Source organism: Dreissena polymorpha, chromosome 16 (genome assembly GCF_020536995.1).
Source record: "Dreissena polymorpha isolate Duluth1 chromosome 16, UMN_Dpol_1.0, whole genome shotgun sequence".
Lineage (NCBI taxonomy): Eukaryota > Metazoa > Mollusca > Bivalvia > Myida > Dreissenidae > Dreissena > Dreissena polymorpha.
Genome location: NC_068370.1, coordinates 8,372,047 through 8,397,029, shown reverse-complemented (window position 1 = coordinate 8,397,029; position 24,983 = coordinate 8,372,047).

Genomic DNA, 24,983 nt, shown 5'->3' with positions numbered 1-24,983 from the left:
TGTATCATTGTATTGTTTTACTTTTTTAATCAGTGTGTTTAAAGATATATAAACATAGCTCCAGCGTCAGAGCTTCAGGCAATGAATATTTCACCCCCTGATATTTTTTCTAACGGATATTTTAGCTAGTTCCTTAATCAATACAGTCAAATATATGATAAGTAATATCTGTACACATTGGTAGATTAAATTTGTACATTAAATATTATTTTTTTAGTGTTAAAAAGATATAGTACAAGTGTTCATGCTAGATGAATTAAGAGCCTTAGTCAAGCGGTATTTAAACATATTTAAATGGTAAAATTTTCTGCTATGTACACATTTTCTCTTGAGCACTGGCCAGATATAAAATGTATACTATTTAACCACTTTTATATGAAGCCCTGACGCGATCTCAAATGTGTATCCCTTTTCTCTGGCACCCTGGTTATCTCCTGTTGATCACCTAACAAACACCTATCAAAATGGAAAATTATATGCAGAACAGTACATTTTATTTAATGGTCGAATGAAATACTTCAGAAAACAATTGACACCCTTTTCACATGAAAATTTAACTTTCACAGTCATGCATGGAAAAAGAGCCTGCACTGAACACAGATTAAAAATACTTTTCATTTGTGGATCAACCCATTTGTATGTGCATAAATACCTCAAGTCTTCATGAAATCAGGACTTTTATGTACTTAATTGATCTGGCTATAGTTATCAGATTATTATAAGCTCAATCAGTATATTTATATGATTATTTATGCTTTGTGTATTGTAAACATATACACAATCATGCAGTTACATGATAGCAATAAATAATAACAAAGCCACCCATACTATAAAGGTCAATGGCAAAGCCTATGTTAAAAAATGTGAACACTTTGAGTGTAGTCGCGCTCTCGTGCCAGCAAAAACAACACATTGACAGGTTGTCATTTTTGACAGTTCTACGTTCACTTTCATTTTGTGATATCAAACTATCAACAATTATGTGGCTGAGAAAAATATCGCTTTTGCTTATTTAACATATTTTCTGTATATTTCTTCAATAAACTTACATCAATACACGATTTTCTTCATTAATTCAAATATTCCTGACAGGCTACCACTTTGTTTATATATTTCGCTTACATTTTGACGTGCATAGGTAGGACCGCATTACCGCTTACGAAATGTGTATGGCGTACCATTTGGGTCGAAAGTCAACAAGACCTACTTGGTGACAAGAGAAATGTACTTTGACGTACAATATGTACGTCGAAGTACAAAAATTGTTCTTCGACGTACAAAATGAAATACACTTCGAAGTATAAATTTGTACGTCGAAGTACAATTTGTACTTCGACGTACATGTTTGTACTTCGACGTACAAATTTTCTTAACAGCCGATCAAAACACTTGTCTCATGAGCCGCTTTTCCTTCAGATTTATTCATAATACATGTTTAAAATCTCTTTTTTTGAATTGAGGACAAAATAATAAAAATATTAAAATTGAAAAAAAAAACATTTGACAAAGAAGTTTCGAGTATTTAAAGGGACTGTCAACCGCGATTGACGAAAAAAGAAAAGTTTTAAAAAACCGTATTTTTTTTACAATTATTAGTTTATATTTATTACAAAATCACAACTGGTATATTATATTACTTGAAAAAAAAGTTAATATTTTCAGTATATTCGGTAATACAATTTCGCGATGTGTAATCGAAAGTACATCGCGAAAATAGGTGACATAACGATATACACACTATTAATAACGCAAGTAGATTGATCATTATATATATAAAAAATATATACAATTCACTACGCATGCACAATTTGCATTCCTAGGTTTACCACGTGACGATGATGATCAATCTACTTGCGTTATTTATAGTTAACTGGTAGTTACTTGGTAGACATACCCGGTAACATTTATTACCGAATATACTGAAAATATAAAAACTTAACAACTTTTGTCGAGTAATGTAATATACCAGTCGTGATATTTTAATCAATATAAACAAATAATTGTAAAATATACGGTAACTTAGAACTTTTCTTTTTTCGTCAATCGCGGTTGACAATCCCTTTAATGCATTGAAAAACAGTATATACCCATTTGAAGAAGATTCAATGTTACCTTTTTTAAAAATAAAATTATCAAGCATATTGTGAGTATTTATTGACCATGCGGGGCGGAATATCACGGTCCAGCGCATTACTGTGTAGTAAATTCCCAACGGTAACCAAACAGTTACCAAACGATAACGGTATTAAAAATATATAATAACCTCCCTGGTTTGGTTGTATTTTGTTTTAACCATTATTTGCATAAGTCAGAGGTTAATTCCGCAACGCCAGGTCAATAAATACGCACAATATCTATGAGTTAGCGGTTGATAGAGGCATAATTTTGGTATAAATAATAATAATGTTCAATAAATACGCTCAATATCTATTAGTTAGCGGTCGATAGTCGCATAATTTGGTATAATTAATAATAATAATAATGTTCAACGTCAAATATCTCTAACTATTTGGCTGCAGTAAATGGCAATCAAGGTCTGCCCTTATATCAATAATATGACGTTTTCTATTGATTTAAATGTATTTGTTTCCAAATTATCCAAGTTAATTATGATCCAAATGTGATCAAAGTAAATATCAAGGTGGAAATCCGCATATTGTCAAGTCGGTATATCTCCTTGGATAATTTTTTTTTACAACACAAGATCTCGAACATGTTTGAGTGTATTAAATGTTTGTGAGGTCCTTCCGCGCTTGAGCCTGCTTAATTTTGTGGATCCGGCATTTTCCCCAAAACTCTGATTTGAAGTTATGGCTGCAATATTAATATATTAATTTACATTGAAAGATAGTAAAATTTGGTCTTATATGGTATGAGGGGGAAGAGCCAGAGTACCCGTAGGAACTCAGCATATATGTTATGGTAACGACAAACCAAGTTTACATGCGGCGGAAGTGAGGATAAAAAAAGAACAACCAACAAAAAGTATTATGATCCGAATTTGATGAAAATGTAGATGCAGCATCTATTCAAGATAAACATGCGCCTTTTGTCAAGTCAAACACCTTCAATAATTATTGATTTATTTTTACCTTCTTTTTAAATAACATAAGATTGTCTTGTAAAGTTTTACGTTTAAATGCGATTCAAATTTGATGACAATGTTTATGTGAGATTGGTATAGGGTTTATTCACTTTAATGGCTTGTGATTGCGATAATTCATTCAATGTTGTCACAAAGTGATCAGTTGAAAGGAGGCACTACACGTTCAACCGATTGTTGCCTACAGCAATATTCAGCTAATTTATATTTCAAATGTCTTTATTTCATATATATTGCAAATATATTTGTTTTCGCTCGATTGAAGAAGCAAGTCGAATAGTCAGTCCAAATCGATATAGCGATTAGTAAGCGCTCCATGTTCTTGTATTTAATCGAATTGAAAATGAATCAATTTATAAATGCAGTCATTACCAAAAATTCCATGAATAAAGACAAAATATGATACATGTTTTTACATAATTTTCAATGTAATTGTATATATGTTAGCTATGAACATAACACAAAATCGAGCATTGGTGTCAAGCAAAAGGCCAATACTGATTATGAAGAATAGATTATTGGAATGGTGACTATTATTATTACTATAGACCACTCAATACATTCAACCAAACAATACACTTTGTTAAACATTTGAATACATTGGACTGATCTGTATATATTTTTATAAACAATTCTTCCAAGAAAAAAACTTTTTATTTATTTGTGTGAATGTAAGTTACCGTGATGCAATTTAATCAAGTATATTATTGTTTGCTTATAGTGTGTTTGTAAATGGAGGAATTGATATTTGGTGAAAAATGGATATATTATATCATAATTGTTTACAATTACGGGCCAAAAAAATACATTTGTCATGTTCTAAAATACCTGTGGCTTTTAATATACTTCAATTTTAAGGCCTAAATGATTAATATAAAATAACACTAATTGTTTTAATAAGAGTCGATATATAAATGAGTTAAACATTGAATTAATTGAATAGTATTACAGTTACCACATGTGATATAGTATGTCTTTCGTATAAAAAATCGATTGATAATAAACTAACTGTCTATTTGTAATGTAGTAGATCCAAGAATAATAATGTACCCACGTATTACGGCAGCTTGAACATACGGGTCGTTGTTTGATTATACATCCAACTATAACATTGATAAAAAAATATTACTCACAGTGGAAAACAGCCCCCAAGCTATTCTACTGTTTTATTTCTGTCGTTTTAATAGACATATGGAAATGGTCTTTTATCTAATGTCTTTTTTAATATTATTTAATTTCTTTTTCACTAGCCTAATCTGAATGTTTGAACCAATAATGATTGGAATTGACAAATCTAGGAAAATAAACACAGGTTAAACACATTTATATTCCATAAAGACTCAAAATCAACGAATATTTCGTTCAATATTTCGAAAAATAAATATTACACATAAAACAATGTTACTTATAGCAATAGCCAAAATGTCAACGCTAGATGTGGTCTTGATTTAACGCGATACAAAATGCTCGTTTTTATTATTTTTGTGTGACAATATATTCCATGTGAATTTCCGGCTACGATATCCGTATATTAACGAGCGAACGCGAGATTGGCTTTGGGCAGCTTCGAAAGCGTGACGTAGTTACCATTAAAACGTCGTTTTTCGGATGCTTTCCGAAGGAAATCTCGCGTTCGATCGTAAATTCCCGGATATCGTGGCGGGAAATGGAATATATTGTCGCACAAAAAAAAATAAACGAGCATTTTGTATCTTTAGAAATCTATGTTACCATACCACATCTAGCGTTGAAATTTTGCTATTGCTATAAGGAACACCGGTGTTTTTATTGGTTAACTTAATTTGACGAAATATTTTGCGAAATATTCATTGATATTGAGTGTTTATGTTACTTTAAGACGTGTGTCTATCCAACGAAACGCTGATGAGAAGACGAAACCAGTAGGCTCTGAAGTTTCTCGATGGCTACTTCCCACGAAGTTTGAAACGTGTTGTTGTCTTTATTTATCAGAGATTGGTTAATGTGTTATTGAATTGTTTTAAAACAGTAAATTATTTGCAAACCACATGTTTAAATTCTAATGCAAAGCAATAAATGAAAAAATCAATGTGAACAAAGAAGACAGTCTTTAAAATCAATAGAACATAATAGCAATTTATATTTAGTTTAAAAACCTACATATCATCTACAACTTGTTTTTCCACAAACCACATTCATACGTTGCCTTACATTGTTGTGTTAATTACCATATGTAAATTGATAATGGTAAATTGCGTATTAGTAGTAATGTATTGTGTCTGTTTTTGTTTTATTTTGGTTGGGCATCAGGCTCTCATAGTAGTTTTGGTAAGTATAAAGTGAAATAACTACCAAAGTATAAAACAAACTACCGCGCAAAATAAAATGTTTTCGCCTACCATTGTAGCTGCTTGATAATACATCGTATTAAGCAACTATATCGTAATATTATTGCATTTTTGTTTGATATTAAAATGCATGTCTGGAAAAGAAATACAAGAACTGCCTCTGCTAGAAAGATTTAACTTATTAAATATTAAAGGACAAGAAAAAATACTCTGCACTTTAACATTCTCCTCAAAACAAACCTAGTCAATCCTACATTGTACAATAAAGCATACATATACTATCTGCTACGCTTGTGGAAATTATTAACTATTTTCCTGTTGGACAACTTTCCTTCAAGCAAACGATGTTGAAAAGAGACATCAGCTAATCTATTTGTAGAAATTCTGCTGGACAAAATCGATACCCTTTCCAGATTCAGCAGATTGGCAATAGCGCTATTGTTGTCCCAGTATTGAAGCACAGTGGTTATGTTTCTGTGATATGCAAGTTAGTAGTGCTTGTTTGATTGGTGGACAGTGATACATTTGACGTTCTCTTAAATAAGGTAAGACTGAATGCAAATGCTTTAAATCTATATTTAATTGATGTGGTCTTCTTATCAATACAGTATTACAATTAAAGTTACAATTAAAGTTACCATAGGAATTGTGAAATGTTGAGTTGGTCTTCTTATTTTACAACGAAAGCATTCACATTTCTTTCACTCCATATTATTATATGTGTTTCATTTGAACTTTACGCTCTTCACACATTACAACGTATCTCTTCAATAACATAATGAAAGCGAAATTTCTCTTGAGTGACAGCAAAATAGCATGCGGTAATTTGTAGCATATCCTACACGACGATGTATCGATTGGCTTCGAAAAAATCTCTAGGAGGCCAATTACAATCATCATGAAACCTCAACATAAATTTATAGAGAATAGTTCAAAATGGATTTTCATGAGGAAACATTTTGTATTTTGCCACTTCATACAAATTCCTGTTGAGACCAAAAATAACTTTTACATTTTTCGAAATAATGAACTAGAAATGAGTGTAGTATCTTTGATCATGTGTGCTATGTATACAGCTAAGCATGGATGCCACTTCACGTTTCAATACAACTATGAGAACAACTATTTATAAACGGAGTTTAACGCTTTAAAGAAAGTCAATTGATTATTCTTCTGTATGAACACATTGCATATGTTCTATAGTATTTATTATCGAATTAAGTAAATACTGTGTGAGTGATATAATAGTTGTTTACTTTTAAAACTATGACATTCAGTTGTTAGTACACAGATGTTGCATGTGCTTCTTTTTAAATTATGTAAGAACCACTACTCTGTAACGTTTTCCAAAGAGTTCGTAACTCTTTTCCATGACTTAATGGAACGATATCAGTTGCTTCGTTGGCACAGACACGTAAATCATATGAATATGATAAACAACATGACTTGGTAACAGCATATATAAATAAATAAAAACACATAACATATCCATGCCACCATAGCTTTCACCACAGAGTTCATATTTTGGCAACACTTCAAACCATGTTAGCATTAGACATACTTATATTTGCGTCCAGATATAATCGATACAATTATAAAAGTAGAAAGTGCTTTTATAAACGCGAGTATCGATATTCCGATGATAGTTCTCGATTGGATTAATTACCTGTATACGAAACAAGATTTTAGCCTTCTTAAAAGGTTGTAAATGTAAAGTAAATCGATTTTTTTTTGCAACCATATGATAGTGTAGTGATCTATTTCGAGGAATTTAAAAAAACAAGCAAAACATATTCTAATAAACAATAAAATAGTTGGACCGGTTTTAAATATGAATCATTGGATATTTCCAAACAATCTGATATGGCCCTTTTCATAAACATCATACAAATTGCAATCAATAAAGTATATTTAAAGGCCCTATAAAGGCGACAAATCCAATTATTATGCATATAAACTGATCTAATTTTTACCGGATTTCAGTTACTCTTGCATAAGAAATGCTAATAACACAGCTTAGATGCAACGTTTCAAGAACTATGGAAGATATACCCGTTTCATAATTGGAAGAAATGTTTACAACTTTGCAACTAACGTAATGTGTAGCCCCAAAGCGGTGACGTATACTTAAAATAGCCGAAAGAACATTCAATTTTAATTCTATTTTAAACATTTTTTACCAGCAGAAAGTAAATTATTAAATCACTACAAACGTTTTAATCATTAGAAGAGTCCTACTTTGTGAGTGATACCGGAAAAAGTTGAAAATCAACGATATATTTTTGGTTACCTGAGTCACTTTCACTTTCCCGAGTAAACAGCTATGTAAATAAACTGATTGTTTGTAAACACGATTGACTTGGAGGACACTGTATTTTGAGCTCAAAACATGTTGTATTGCTCATATTTTTATGGTGATGTCCAATAGCATATATATATTGTTTTTTGATAACCTTTATAATTAAAATATGGAAAACATATTTAAAAATCGGTAAATAATTACGGATCTTCACCTTTATAGAGCCTTTAAAGTAATATTATGGGTAATTTTCACTGTTGAATTGAGCTGAAAAGAATTAACAGGTCAAAATAATTAGTTAAAATGTGGTAGCTGACCAATTGCCTACAACTCATCTTGCTACCAGTTGTTTATAAAAAATATATATTATTGTCGATATTTTACATGACTCTACCAGTCCTCTAAGCCGAAATGATCCGTAAAACAAAATTGTGTCTTTGCGTCGCATTAAAGAATCTGCATGAAAACTACATTTAGAGTAACCTCGTACATCGAATCATTTCTGTCGTCAGTAGTCAAAACGAAAGAACGGTTGATATTCAAATGGTTTATTTTTTCTCTTTCCGGGATATTGTTTTAGTATGTTGATGCAGCATGAACAAATATAAGTGAATACGAAGTGAAAACAACAAAAAATAAATAACGGTTGCGATAGACACCTATATACTGTTAAATGCCCATAATATCTATTTAAGAATGTCGAAGAATGGCAGATGAAATATAAAGCTATTTGAAATCACGCATTAAGTACGTGAAGATTCTTGACAGAATTCTTCATAATGAGCGATGATCCATACGACATTTCATTAATGTAATTTCCCTGCGGTAACTGATTTTACATTCGACGTTATCTACTGGAACATCTAACTCTCAGAGGTATCTCTTATGAAACAGCGACGTTTTGACGCATGTTTGGGGCTATTGCCTTGTTTCATTTTATGTAAGCTTATTATAATGTTATGATGGATGTGACCCATTACAAAACACGTGCGAATAAAATGAAATAAGTTAATGTTGGTACTAAGATAATTAATCTTACCTGCTTTAAAATTGATCATAAAGGAATGTATGATGATTTTCTAGTACAATCTAACCGAATTTAAGGACAATTTGTATGTATGCCTCTATAAAAAAAGTGTGTATAAACTGCACTTTGTAGTTAAAACTAATATTTAATTCATTCAATTTTATGTATGCTAATTTATTGCATCAAAGAAAATTCAAGGTTCTTCTGTCGGAAGCGTTTCAAGTGCAAACACCATAGAACATCAATTTTCCTTTTCCTATGAGAATAAACGTCATTTCTTTTTACTGAAGTAACAGACAATCCTTGTTTCAACTAAGTGATTTATTTTGTTCAATCAATACGGATCTAGCCGCATAAACTAGTAATCCTTACCAAGAGAATTTCATCGAACTTGGGTTATAAAGTGTATTTAAGTCTTGTCTATGTTTAAAAATAATTGAATTTGTTATTAGGTGTATTTCAGACTTAATAAGATCCATCTGCTCCTGATCAGCCCTGAGTGTCATTGTTTTCGTATACTGATTGATGAACATTAAGAATCTGTTAGAGCTTGTTGTTAATGATACAGATATGAAACCATAACTTCAAAGAACAAATGTAGTTTTGTTTATACATTCTTTAAAACAATAGAAGAGCCTCATTAAAAAGAGAATAATGACAGTTATCAATACTTAATGTGTACCATAAAACTCTGCAAGAGCGTCTTTAATAAGGCAACAACTGTATTCAGATTGAATGTTCTACATGTATAAAAACAAGTCGCCCAACTGCCATAACTCTCGATAACTCTTTATAGCCTATATCAAGCAATGTGTATTTGATTAGATGAATTTGTTTTGTCAATTATGTACGTAAAGTGTTATTTTGAACTTATGTACATTTATGTTGCCTTTCAGACACTGCACAGTACGAGATCACGTCAAACACGTTAGCGAAAAGTTCAATTGGAATTTTAAAACAGAATTTCAAACGCATCAGGCTGATTATTGGCCTTACGGAAGCACATGTTAACTGGAATACAGTCCCACGTGTGTGAATCTAGTACATCCTGATATCACATATATCATTTGTACACGATTTATAACTTTGAAACACCCTCCAAGCAAATTTAACAATTATAATGAGTTATATTAATCTTGTTTAACGAAATACATTTTACTAAAGTGTGTTATTACTCTCTGTCTGAAAAGCTACTCTATGTAAATACACGTATATGTGAAACACTTTCCTTGTAATTAAAGTCATGAATAACAGCAAACCTTTTATTCACCTCTTGGTGAACGCTAGCACAATTACAAATGCAGAAATCCAAAGACTATTGTCTTTTAATGGAACCTATCTTGACGTATCAGGAACCAAGGTTTTCAGGGACAGCCAATTGAATGAGCTCTTGTATGTTGTCATAGTAATTATGTTCTATGCTCTGGCACTAATGATCCTCCTAGCAACGCAAATTCGAAAGCAAAGGTCCAGTCAAGAAGTCGAGTATTACGATGAGTATTTGGAGCGCAATGATAGACTGATAAAGAAGAAAAAGATGCTTGCAGCAATAACAACAGTACCTGAAGAAACCATGGAACCATTGACAAGGGGCGGCAAGTTATCAAAACCAGTAATGACTTGAAAGTGTTGTCAGATATTGATTGAATATTCTAAGATTCATATTTGATTTACTGTGCATAGTTTATATAATGAGAGTATTGTTATTTATAATTAGCCGTATATATTTAGTTTTTAGTTTATATTTGTAAGTGTTAACTTGATATTTTTATTTGTTTTTATTTATTGTTTATATATTAAGTTTATATTTTAGTTTATAATTAGTTGCACCAAATATTTAAGATATCTGTCATTTAACAATTGAAAGTGCATACAAACATAGAGCGCGACTCGCATTTGGGGTAAATGACAATCGATATGTGTAAATAACACAGCTTATGCTTGCATTTTTCTTACGACGTACACCGACCCTACGGCACTTCCAGAATCACGGACATAGAGGCACAGTATGCAAATATTATTTATGTCGCATTACGAGTCTCTGTTGGTGGGATGTTTATCAATTGTGCATTTCGTTAAGTCATATACTTATTCATGTATGTACATGTGTTTCTATTATTATACATTGTTTAAAAAATCACAAAGCGGTGCTATAAGCTGCTTCCTCGATTAAATCGTAACAACATAATTCTGATTGAAAAGAACAACAACATAAGCTTTTAAAGTAAAATTGAAATACTTTTACACGAAAGAATAATTATTTGAATGTATTCGTTTGGGAAATGTAAACGCATCGATAATCGATATAAACTGCAAGGACGTTGTGAGTAATGTGTAACCAATTCTGTTTAATGATCCTCTACACGCGCATTTCCAATTTACCTCCCATCTTCCTATCCTCCTAAAAGCAAACAAACGATTTTATTAGTGTTGTAAAAATCCTTTTCCGTGAAAATTATCGGAAAAAGTATATCAGTAATCCCATTGCGAACATTATGGATACCATTTTATAATGGTATACACATTAAGATTGTATCTTCGAAGCTTCATTAATATGGCGTGTGTTTTTATGTAAAACCACCGTTTAATATAGAAATAATAACTTTCTCTTCATGTTTATTTTGTATTCTAATAATGAATTCAAATAAATGATATACAATACAACAATTTAAAAATTATGTGTTACGTGCATACAGTTTAAATGCATACAGTTTAAATAGTTGATATCTCCTGGTGTATTGTCACTTACTACATTGCCCATTTAAAGAAGTATATGGTATTCTTATAGTCATGTGTACCATACTAAAATCCACTGACTTACAATATCATTGTATACAAATGGAACCGAAGAGGTCATATATGCAAAGACACTATTTGTATATTGTATGCAATGCCAGTTTACCTATACTCACCGTAGTTTTGAAGGTGAATATCTTCAAACAATGAAAATTATATTATTTTGAACGCATGCGACGTATTATACACTTTGACTCCATACATCCGTCCGATTTGATTATTCAAGCTTTTGAGACATTTAAGTAAATAATATAAGTGAATATTATTGCATAATGGAACGAAAAGAACTCACATTAACAAAGGCAGAATTGACCATCAGGTACAACCGAAAACTACTTAAACATTATCGGTGCCATTGTTCAGTGACTGAATATTTGAAATTTGAAGTATGAGCACTGCGAAAACGAAAGCGACGAAAATAATACTAAACGCAATCGATTGCATTGTTCAATAATGCAAGACAGCCAATATGTAAGAACAAAAGTCCGACAGATGGATACTCGTTACGATGATGATTATGTACGAGAGCTGTTATTACAATTATCAGTGGCGGATATTGTCAGAAAATCCTCTCGTTAAAGACAAACAGGGATAGTAAATTGAGGTACGGAAACTAATGAGAAAAAGGGCATTGGTTGTGAAAACTCTTTCAAACGTATATAATAATGGATAGGTGTAGACCTGGTATTTTACCATCAATTCATCTTGATGTTCAGTCATAACAAGCAATACTTAAATACACAATAACATAAAACATACTTTTAATTACATACTTGATCTAGTGCTTCGTGCGCTCAAAGTGATTATGTCTCGCAAAACAGCAATTTCACACATTTTCGGCGTAGCTTATATCAATTTGACCTTAATATTCGATCACTATTTGTGTACTGCCATAATTTATGCGGAAGGAGAATGGAATGCAAATGAACTTCGGTAGTCCTCTAAATTTATGATAGCAAACGTATTGCTAATATTTAAATGCATATCAATATAATCCGGAACCCTGATAAATAGATATTACAGTGCTCCCATCCCAAGGTGTCAAAGTCCTTCAAAAGTTGGTTTTTTTGGACAAATTTGGCTGAGCAGTATGGTCACTTATTTTCAATAATAAACTGTGATCAAAGTATTCTATTATTTTAAATAAAGAAGCCAAATAGAAATATTTAATGGTATGAATCTTAGTTTTCCTGTCCTTATTATAGCAATAAATGAATATGAATAATGCAACCGGCTAGGTGCATGCAAATTACTTAGTTACGTTGGGATTATACAAAGCCAATAGCGAGCGTTCATATATTTATCATAATTGTAATAAAAAGGGAATAAATATCCATAAGTGGATTGTTCATTTTGTTTATGTTTGTATGATTGGATTTTATGAAAAAAATATTTTAATTTATCATGGCGATCTACTTTCCAGTAGAAAAATTCAGTCGTTTGAAATGTTGTCTAATATTAACTATCTATTGGTTCGTAATGAGGCTCGTGAGACTTTTAAATGTTATTCATGTTGTTTATTAATAACTAAGTGGCATGCAACCGATCGTTATCGTATCCTACTTTTGTATTAAGGATTTTTTATATGTCTTACACAGGTGAACGATAAAAGTTAAATGGATCGTACACTTAAAGGGATCTTTTCACGCTTTGGTAAATTGACAAAATTGAAAAAAGTTGTTTCAGATTCGTAAGTTTTCGTTTTAGTTATGATATTTGTGAGGAAACAGTAATACTGAACATTAACCATGCTCTAATATAGCCATTATATGCATCTTTTGACGATTTTAAAACCTAAAAATTATAAAGCGTTGCAACGCGAAACGATTGAATAATTTGGAGAGTTCTGTTTTTGTCGTTAAATTTTGTGAAACTACGAAGATTGCTTATATAAGGTATGAAATACGTCAAGAGTGTGTACTCGGCGGAATAGCTCAGTAGGCTAAAGCGTTTTTACTTCAGGACTCTGGCAGGACTCCAGGGGTCACTGGTTTGAAACCTGGTCCGGGCAATGTTCTTTTCCTTTTTTTAATTTTTTTCTTGATTTTTTTACTGGAGCTTTTACGATCCAATGTTTACATTTATCAATATAAAGCATTTAATGAATAAGTTAAAAAAAATGCCAAAATCTGTGAAAAGGCCCCTTTAAACATTCGTTTCAATTGTTTTGGAGATGGGAGATAACAATTACAGTTTCTATTTAAGTGCTACAATAGCCTTATCTTTCTTCACACGTCTTCTATAAAGAACTTTATGCTAAATGCATAAATTCGTTGTGCAAACTGTTAAACATGAATATACATATTTAAAATTCAGTCATTGATATATTCTAACTGTCATTTAAATGAATGTTAGCTATTTTAAATGTTTGCTATTCAATATGAATTGCAATATTATGAGATAAATACGATTACACGATTGTATGTTTTGTTATTAATTCTAGACTTGTATTGCAAAGGCACCTATTCGGTGCTTGATGATTCGACGATTAAGTAACTGCAGATTATTTTATTTATCAGGCCGTCCTTATGATTGTCGGTCTATGTGTTCATCCGCCTAACTGAAATTTTTTTTTTATTTCCTTTTTCTTTTCTGTCTTTATTAATGTATTTATGTATCTATCGATTCATTTATTCATGCGTTTAGTAATTAATTAATTAATTTATTTATTTATTTGTTAATTAATTAATTAATTAATATATTTATTTATTTATTTATTTATTTATTTATTTATTTATTTATTTATTTATTTATTTATTTATTTATTTATTATTTATTTATTTATTTATTCATTTTTTGTTTGTTTGTTTGTTTGTTTGTTTGTTTGTTCGTTCGTTCGTTCGTTCGTTCGTTCGTTCGTTCGTTCGTTCGTTCGTTCGTTCGTTCGTTCGTTCGTCCTTCCGTCCTTCCGTCCGTCCGTCCGTCCGTTCGTTCGTTCGTTCGTTCGTTCGTTCGTTCGTTCGTTCGTTCGTTCGTTCGTTCGTTCGTTCGTTCGTTCGTTCGTTCGTTCGTTCGTTCGTTTGTTTGTTTGTTTATTTATTTATTTATTAAAATTAAATTAATTTACTAACTTCCTGTAAACCTTCCTCCCTCCCTACCTTCCTCCCTCCCCGACACCCCAACCCCAAACCACCCCCAATCACAAAACCACTAACTCACCCACCCGCCCAACCACCCATCCACCCATCCAAAAAACGCCCACCCAACCGCCGAAAAACAACCTTCCCACCCAAAACTCACCAACCCAACCACCCAAATCCATCCATATACACCCTACACACACACCCACCCACCAAACCAATCCAAACACGCATCCACCCTACAGAACCCACAGACTAACCAACCCACTCACCCACCGAATACCAAAACCAATCACCCGACCGTCGGCCCGACCGGCCGAACGACGCCCGCCCGCATGCCCGCCAGCCCGCTCGCCCGCCACCTACCTACCTATATACCTTCCATCTGACTGACAAACCGACCGACTTATGTGTTGACAGTATTTGTTCATTTATTATGTCATTCGTTTATTCATTTTGTTATCAATTCATTCATTTATTAATCAATTGCTTATCTTTAGATTGCACTGCATAGCATGATGGATTTGAGTACGTAATCGTTCAACGATTTTAAGTACAGCCAATAAATAATGCCTTCAATATAAACGCCAGTTTACAGTGATTGAGCACTGGATTATGTGTGTGTCATTTATCTCAAAAATTGCATAGAAAGTAAGACCAAAATATACCGGAAATAAAAACATGTTATTATCATAAGATGTATCATTTTTTATCATTTATTACTTACTTCCAAGTAAAAGGTCAAAATACTGGTCATAACACCAACATAATAAACCATTATTGATGATGCGGATCATGTTATGACGTTTATACATAACTTGTACCATCGAATGACGTACGGCTCAGCTGTCTGATTTGTCCTTCCATCTTCCCAATATCGCTGATTTATACGTCTTACACGTCACTGACACGAGGTTTGTAACACCATTATAAGATAGGGCACGATGGTTTCTCGCCAGTTATTACAATTGAATGCAAAGACGTACTGTGTGCGAATAAAAAGAAAGAATAAACTACAGTATATATATATAAATTCCATTAGAATTGTTTTAAAAATTAAAAAAAAAAACATGTTTAAACTATGTGTTTGATCACTGATAATAGTCAATAAAAAGGTGATGCATTTGTAGCGCTTTTCATCGATAATTTTGCCGAAAAAAAACTTCATATTAAAAAACCAGCGTGGTGAAATGGTAGCGCTTTAACTTTTGATTGGAGAGGCCAAGGAATCGAACCCTAGGGCGTTCATACTTTTTATTTGATATTTTTTATTTATTAATATAGTATCAAATGATTGCCAGTTTTACAGTTAATTTGTAAGTTCTGTACATAGCATTTTTTTTAAATACATTAATATGTGGACAATGCCCTTAAATAAGTTGTTGTAACAGAAAACGAATAACTAATCAAACAAACCTTTGTAATGTATATTTAGTATTTCTCAATATCGCTCTTGAATTACCTCATGGATTAACTCATTTATGCCTAGTAGACTCTCCCATCCTTCTAAATTGGATCAATTTATTTTCAAAATTAGGGATGTCTAGTATATTTATTTCCATATTTAGAATATTTCTTAATGAAATTCCTGTAAGCAAACAGCGCATACCCTGATGAGAAACCGCATCATGCGACGTCTCATCTGGGTCTAAATTCTAAATATAGAAATAAATATACTAGACATCCCTAATTTTGGAAATAAATAGATCAAATTTATAAGGATGGGAGAGTCCACTAGGCATCAATGGGTTAAAATAGATCCAGTAAAACGAATCGAATTTCTTAAACCGATTTGCGCTATTGTTATTGAAGCATGTTACAATACGCTTATTAACTTCCGTAGTAAAACATTTACTAAACACTCGATAGCTATTCACAACTAAACGATTCTCTTTCTGTAAAATGGAATAATTTAAGCCTCGGTAAATTGTCCGAATAAAAGCAACATATCCGAATACAGTTAACTAATTCGTTCACGTGTAACACTAAAATATCAATACATTCAATAATATATTCATTGCATCATTCCACTTGATTTAGTACGATTTTCTGATTTAACCGAAAGTTTTATCTGCTCAAGAGAAAACAGTTAATTCTTGAAATCGTTCACTATTCGAGAGAAAAAAGATTGCTACAGATTGTTTGTGCTTCTACGCTATCGCAGTTAATAATTCACTCGCGAAATTGCGCTAATCTGCCATGAAAATGTCATTACTTTAAGATTTCGTGACGCATTTCACACAATTCCAAACCCTGTACTCTTTTGCTTTCGCAAACTGTGTATGTCATACATTTGCGTATTAAAATACAGATTTGTCAAATATGTGTAACATGTGCAAATTGCGAACCCTCAATGCGGAACATTAATTGCCAAACCACTCCACCATGTAAGCTGCACATTCATCAAATGTCGGTGCACTTAATACAAAATAAAAAAAATTAAATAAAATAAAAATAATAAAATAATTGAAAATGGGCATCAATGTTTTATTGAAAACATCTATATTCGAACAATCCATATGGTTAACAAAGCTTTTTAATTCAGGTAATTTTGAGATAATGCCTGACCGAAATAAGTTTGACATTGGATCAATCATTTATGTTTAGTGTCTGTACATTGTATATGGTAAAGGCTCCAGTATTTAATTGTAATAATAAAAAATGAAATGTAATTGGAGCATAGTCACTGAATTCATTCAAGGTTTCAATAATAAAATGCTTTCTTTATGACACATTTGGCTCATTACGTATCGAATAATAAAATCATATACAGGAAATTGGCGAACAAAACGTTCGGTGGCTTACTTAGCAATGCGACGATGTGTGGTTTAAGATAAGTCAAGATGTTTTGTCCCATGTTCATTATGAATTTTATCAACTGAGGCCCTGCCAGAGTAGGTGTCCGGGTCATAAGCTATGTCATCAAAACAAGTTCATCCATCATTTGTAATAATAATAATTACCTCAATTTTCACTGCTGACGCAATTGTCAATCTTCTTCCGATAGCTTAAGACACTCGCGTCGATTCAATAATAAATCAGACACTAATAATTACTTTAAAAATCTACTTTAACAACGTTGTATGATTGCGAGTCTGCGCACCAAATATAACAGCCACATAATATATAGATATCTTCTTTTAGTTAAAATAATAACGATCAAGTCTAAGAAAGATAATTGAGTCGTATACTCAATAGTTATATATGTACATATACCATCTTTAAAATATGTCTAAATTATAAAGCCAAATGACCACTGTACTTACGTGCTTATTTTTATGACAATTGAAATATACCCGCTATTTCAAATATTAAAAGATAATGTTGTGGTGAACGATTTAAACACAAACATATATCACGGCGAGTGAAATGTACGTAAGCAAAGAATTGTATATCAACCATTAACAAGATCATTAACTTTCATACAGCATATCACATGAGATGCATTCCCTCTTGCCTTGGTTTTTCGTCTCCTTCCTTTTCGACACTAGCCAGATACGCTTCGACACCACTACTGGCGGAAATTGTTAATAAAACGTATACACTGTACATGTTTCCTTTAAAGGGACTCGTAACGTTCAGAGGGAAGATGACAAAAACTTATACAAATATCAATGGTATCAGGTCTTTGACTATACAAGATTCAGATTCATATTATGATCAAGATTAAAATTAGCATCGCGCCAAAACTTATAAGTCAAAATACTAGTCAATACGGAATTAATAAAATATTCTAGTCCGTTTAAAAAACAACAATGTACACCATGTTGTAAATAGCAACCTACATAATTAATTCGGGAATGCAATTATCCAATAACAACAAAGTAACCGATAACGTCGTTTTTTCACAGATTTAACGGAGAAAGAAATTTGTTATAGACAACCACCTTAACACATATTTTAGCACATGCGCATATAAACTTACGATGAATAAATCGATAATACTGTATATATTTTTTGTCTTGTCTTCACTTATTAAATAAAATTTATTTAACCCTTGTTCATGAATACGTTTTCTTTTTAAATTACTTATCAACAACTGTATCATGCATTATTAAATATATTTATATTTAGTCTGTATTTACGGTCAGAAAAAAAATCAGAAAGCGTCATTACCATGTTCTATGAAATGTTAATATTTTCAATTATTCTGATATTAAATTTCATATATAAACAAACAATATGTTTCCTGAGGAGCATGCTAGAACTGTTCTTAAGAGTCCTTTTCACGGATGTCAAATGACCGGTCGGTAATAAATTGTTTTGAGCTAGTAAATTACTAAATTTACCTTGCGATCTTGCTTGCATATACAGCGACAGATGTTCGCTTCCATCATTTTGTCGCCTCATTTTATAATCTGTTTTGCCGTCGATAAAACGTTGAATTGTGATGGCTTTATATCTTGTTAAAAACGTATAGATCAATTGTGTCTATGTGACAGTTATTGTTATAAGAAAGAGGCATTTGCATTGTAAATGAAGTCCGAAGTGTTCAAAGGTAAACGATGTGTTGTTCAGCCTCCCACGATTTAAGAAAGTAATCGATGTTTTGATAAATGGTTATAAATGCAGCCACATTCAATATGTTTTAAATAATTATATCTAACACATTTATTTTTATTCAGTTATATTACATTGATATTATTGAAATGGAATGTATGGCATAAACTGTTTTTGTTTTTTACTGTGCCAAATAAAATAATGAGGATTAATTGTTCAGGAAAAAAGGAGGGGGTATTTTATAATATTTAAAGAAATTTAATTTTCCATCTAAAATTTAAATAGAAAAATAGTAAGTTTCTATATTTTTATAAAAATTATCTAAATTTCAAAATTAACGATGAGTATAGTTTATAAGGTCAAGACCGCTTGCTATGATTAAGAGGACCATAACAAACAATAAAGCAGTCTACATCATCAAGGGCATGAAATAACACTCTTCATATTAAGTTGAACTTACAATCAGCCATTGTTGTTCATTTTTTACATACTCATGAACATATACATAAAGCAAGTAATCTTGTTATACCATTTAATCCTAGCGTCTAGAAAAAAGGCCTTGGCAAACAGCGTAGACCCAGATGAGAAGCCGAATTTCTGTAACAAATATTCTAAATATATAAATAAATATACTAGACATCCCTAATTTTGGAAATGAATTGATCCAATTTAGAAAGATGTGAGAATCCACTAGGCATAAATGGGTAAATATAAATGTGATTATTTTCTTCAAGTTGTTAAGTGATTATTAAAAGACGAGCCTCATATTAATTAGTGTCATGAGGTTTCCTTATCGAACCATTTTAATGGGCGGAGTTGTGATGAATGAGGCACATTATGAGGAAACAAAGTGCATAGTTTCGTTAAAAGTGTCATCATTCATTTTCAAACAGCAGCCTACACTCTTGTGTATATCAACAAATTAGTTTGGTACTAAAAGGAAAATTAATCATGTCTATAATATAATAGAAGGTAATTTGCATTTTGCAAACGTTGCGAGTAGCACCGCCTGTGTTCATACACTAGCATGAATTGAAAAACAACCATTTAGTCAGTTTATGATCAAAAATTGCATTTTATAAGTAATTTATACACAAAACGGATAACCCAAACGTAATTCACAATAAACAACAATAAATGTCATCTTTTTACAATAATTATTTTTAATCATTAGGCCACAACAAATTGATTAAATGTTCGTTGGATTCGCCGCACCTAAAAATCTTAAAACTAAATAAAAATATTTTTATTTTTATTTTGCGCCCGCAGCAAAACAATTTGCTGCGCACCTGTTTATTAAATGATTTAGTTTTATTTAGCCTACGTATTTAAAGACATAGAGTGTTATAACGCTTTGCGTTATTACATTGGTTTATGGTAAAAACAAATGGCAGCGTTCGTCTGTCTTGTTATGTCGGCAAATGACACAAATGGAATTGTTAATTTTCCGACGGGGCAAGTAGTCATTGCATCACAGATGATTTGAGTTAGTTTATAATTTCAACCGTATTTACATCAGGATTTGAAATGTCGCCGGTATGCGTTCGATTGGTAAAAATCTGCAATAAACTTATTGGTATTGATTAAGTTAAAATAGTAAAAATTAGCATGCAAAGGAGTGTCGCCGTTGAACTGGACAAAAAATTTCGAGTATAATATAAATTGTACGAGCCACCTATCTTCTAGTTCAAACTGTTAATGGCTAAGTGTAAGGTGTACATTATGCCCCTTAAACATGATTTTAGCATAAGTAAGAAAGTGAAGAAACTTTCTGGACCTAAACGACTTTACTAGCATTTGATTGACTTTTTTTATATATAAAATACTCAATTTTAAATACCCATTTCTTATTTTTCTTTCATTAGGAAGTTATGTTGTTTTTTTTACTTTACAAAACTTAAACTTCTCATTTCTAATTTTAACAGTGCTAAAATAACAAAAGTAATGCATCGAGTATTGTATAATACCATAACCTATGATATTAGAACTAATAGAAATTCGAGATATTTCGTATCAGTGTTTTTTGCCCAAAATAACAGACTCTTATAGGCTGTGTCCAAATTGAAAATTGTACAAAAAGCTGTCTCCCAAAAAGTAACTTTTTTTCCTTTTAAAAGTCTCGCCAAAATTTACAAAAAATAAGTTGTTTTTTTTTAAATAAACTCAATTGGTTTATTGAGTTTATCATACAGCAGTTTAATATCCTAGCTCTTTATAATATATATTGTAGAAAGCAGTTAAACATGCACTTATTAACAATTGGTATACTGTTACCTATAATCATAATACTAATGATTTAATATTCCCAATTTCATGGTTTATTGCACGTTATCCCCAATCAAAAATGTACAGGCTGTAAAATATGACGCAAAGAAAAATCACTGCTTATGCTTGATATTTATTGTATTATTTATTGTGTCATGTTATTAAACCATCATTGACAGAAAACTGAGCTTCTTATATAACTTCGATAATGAAAACTACATGTACCGTGTTAAACTTAAGTAACTACCTGGTGTGAAAAAGCAGAACAGCTATTAGAGACGTTTTATCCTCCGCCATAGGCGGAGGGATATTGTTTTGGCGTTGTCCATACGTCCGACCGTCTTTCCGTCCTTCCGTCCGTCCGGCACTTTTGTGTCCGGAGCAATTTCTTGGAAGTGCTCTGGCGGATTTCATTGAAACTTGGTATGCGTATATATATGGATAAGAGGATGATGCACGCTAAATAGCATTGTACACAATATGTTAATAACGGAGTTATGGCTCTTTGTATCTTGAAAAAATATCCAGAGCCATATCTTAGAATTGCTCTAGCGGATTTCATTGAAACTTGGTATGAGTATAGTATATATATCGAGAAGAGGATGATGCATGCCAAATGGCATTGTACACCATTGGGTAATAATGGAGTTATGGCCCTTTGTATCTTTAAAAAAATTGTGTGTGTCCGGAGCCATATCTTGCAAGTGCTTTGACGGATTTCATTGAAACTTGGTATGAGTATATATATGGATAAGAGGATGGTGCACGTTGGCGTTGTCCATTCGCCCAGAAAACGTTTGTGTCAAGAAGTATATTTGCGGGGGGGATATCAATTTAACGAATTTGCTTGTTTTCTTTATTTTTACAAACATTTGACAATGGCTTAAACTCAATTATTACTTCTAAATGATCTTGTACTGGTATTTTGCAGATATCATGCATCTATTTGGCAAAATATATCAATTTACATAGACAATGTATGTATTTTTTATTTTTCGTTTTTCGCCCGCCTGTGATTTAACAAAAAATAGAATAAAAATAAATTTATTTTCATTTCGCTCGCTCGCTCCATTTTTGGGAAGCAAAAATCCGTAGAAAATATCATCAATTTGTTGTGGCCTTAGAATAACAAAACTCATGACATTTACAACGGCATGCATATTTCAGATGCTATGTAACAACGGCATGCATATTTCAGATGCTATGTAACAACGGAATGCATATTTCAGATGCTATGTAACAACGGAATGCATATTTCAGATGCTATGTAAATCCCATTCTTAAGACCTGATTTGTAATGTTTGTTATCACACAAAGATTGAGAGCTTTATTAAGGAATTTCCGCAATAAAATTGCATTTAACTGCATTTAACTACGGTTGAAAGATTCAACATACGTTGGCACTTGAACAATCGGCATGGCGAATGTGCACGGCCGTATCAATTTAACACATTTATGCCTAGTGGACTCTCCCATCCTTCTAAATTGGATCAATTTATTTCCAAAATAAGGGATGTCTAGTATATTTATTTTTATATTTAGAATATTTTTAGATAAATTCCTGTAAGCAAACATCGCAGACCCAGATGAGACGCCGCATCATGCGGCGTCTCATCTGGGTCTACGCTGTTTGCCAAGGCCTTTTTTCTAGACGCTAGGCATAAATGGGTTAAGTATGTAAATAAGTAACTCTTGACAAGTGTTTTCAAACTAAAAATGTTATTTTTGTAATCATATTTCAGGCCTTAGAGCCTGTAAGCGACAGAGTTTATTTTTGTTTTGTGAATGAAACTAATTCACGATATGTCTGTCTTTGTTTTACAATATCCTGTAGATAAATCGCTTAAGTGATATTTTAACTAATATATTGTAATGACGGATAATGTTTTTTCATACTCATTACTTAAAAACCTGTCCCCGAATTGTTTTAATAGATTCCCGATACTAACGACACTAGAACACTAAAAGTATGCGTTTTTGTTCAATGTGATAATTTTTCGTCTTCATGGGCACATTTGATTGAAAGCCTTTAAACGCGTTTGTTTGCCATTAATTCTGTTGATAATTGCGAGGTTCGGTTAGCTTTAAAACCGGTGTAAATCGCATTTTGTTTGCTTGGAACGTTTCAAGGCGGTGATCCAAGTTTGGATGTTATATATTATTTTGCTTACAGTTGGTGTTCTGAAACCCCATACTTCTGAAGCATGATTTAATATAGAATCCACAAAGGAGTCCAACAACTGAAAGAATATGTTTGGTTTATTTCGAAGTCACAACATTTTATCAATAATGTATTCAAGTCTTTAATGCTTTACCAGCCAAATGTTCTTAGTTTAATTAAAAACGTCCAGTATTATTCAACACCGTGTATAACTATTTAAAGTTATCAATAATTTCAATATCATTAACATAGTATGACCATTTTTCATTTTATTTTAATCCTCCATTTTTCCAAAATACCATGATTTTAGATCGAAGTGTAAACATTTACCCCCATGCGTTGCAGTATAAATAAAATGTATTTAAATGTTATTGGACTCCAGTAAGTGACTTGCTTAACAAAGCTATGTAATCAGTAACTAATAATAAAATCAACAAAATTCTATTGGTACTCAAACCAGACTTAATGTTGTCTTGTAGGTTAAGTTCAAGATCTTAAACAAATTTTAAAAAACACAATCGGCGACATTACATCCCCTTGCCACTGTCAAACCGCATAACTAAAAAAATCTGAGTAACATAAACATGATTTGACATATGGCGCAAAATTCTCATACATATCCTTCACTTTTCATAGTAATTTACCTTATATACCAGACTTATACATGTTCAACCATAATGCATTTGCGGTTTATACTATCAAAACATTTTAAAAATCGACGTATATAACATAATACTGTTTATTTTCATTTACATAATTGTGTACAATGGACATCCATACATCAATAGCATCAATAGTTGAATAACCTTTCCTCAATCCGAACTGCGCATCGGAAATAATAGTGTTTTAATTGCGAAAAGTTTCGTTGCGCTGGTTTAAAATCGCGGTGAATAATTTTTGATAAGCATCTTACCAAAGAAACCCTCAATAATTATTACCATCATTAATGCAAAGGGATTATAACCCCTTCTGTCCATTTATCGGGTAAGAATACCGATTCAAAAATACCGTTTTACACATCGCACAAATGTGCAGACAAAATATCACTACATTCAGTTTACCAACTGTCAGCAACATTATATTGTTAAAGGGTTAATACACTAAGCCAGTGTTTATAAACAGTTTGACTGTGTGGAAAGTGTATACAATTTAATGTTGTCCCAATATTTAAATGCTTTCTTTTAGCAAGGGATAAATGAACCCCATAGCACAGTTTTACCAGACTTTTATATTTCCATTTTGTAAATTTATATTGGGGTTTAATTACATTGTGTGCCAGTTTGTCATAAAACTAATACTATGGAAACCCGTTGTTAAGAATTGTTCTTTAATTTTTTTTTTACAAAAGCAGCAAACAAATTAACATTTTATATTCAAAGTTTTGATGTTTACAATTTTTTAGGAAACACACAGACGGAAAATGAA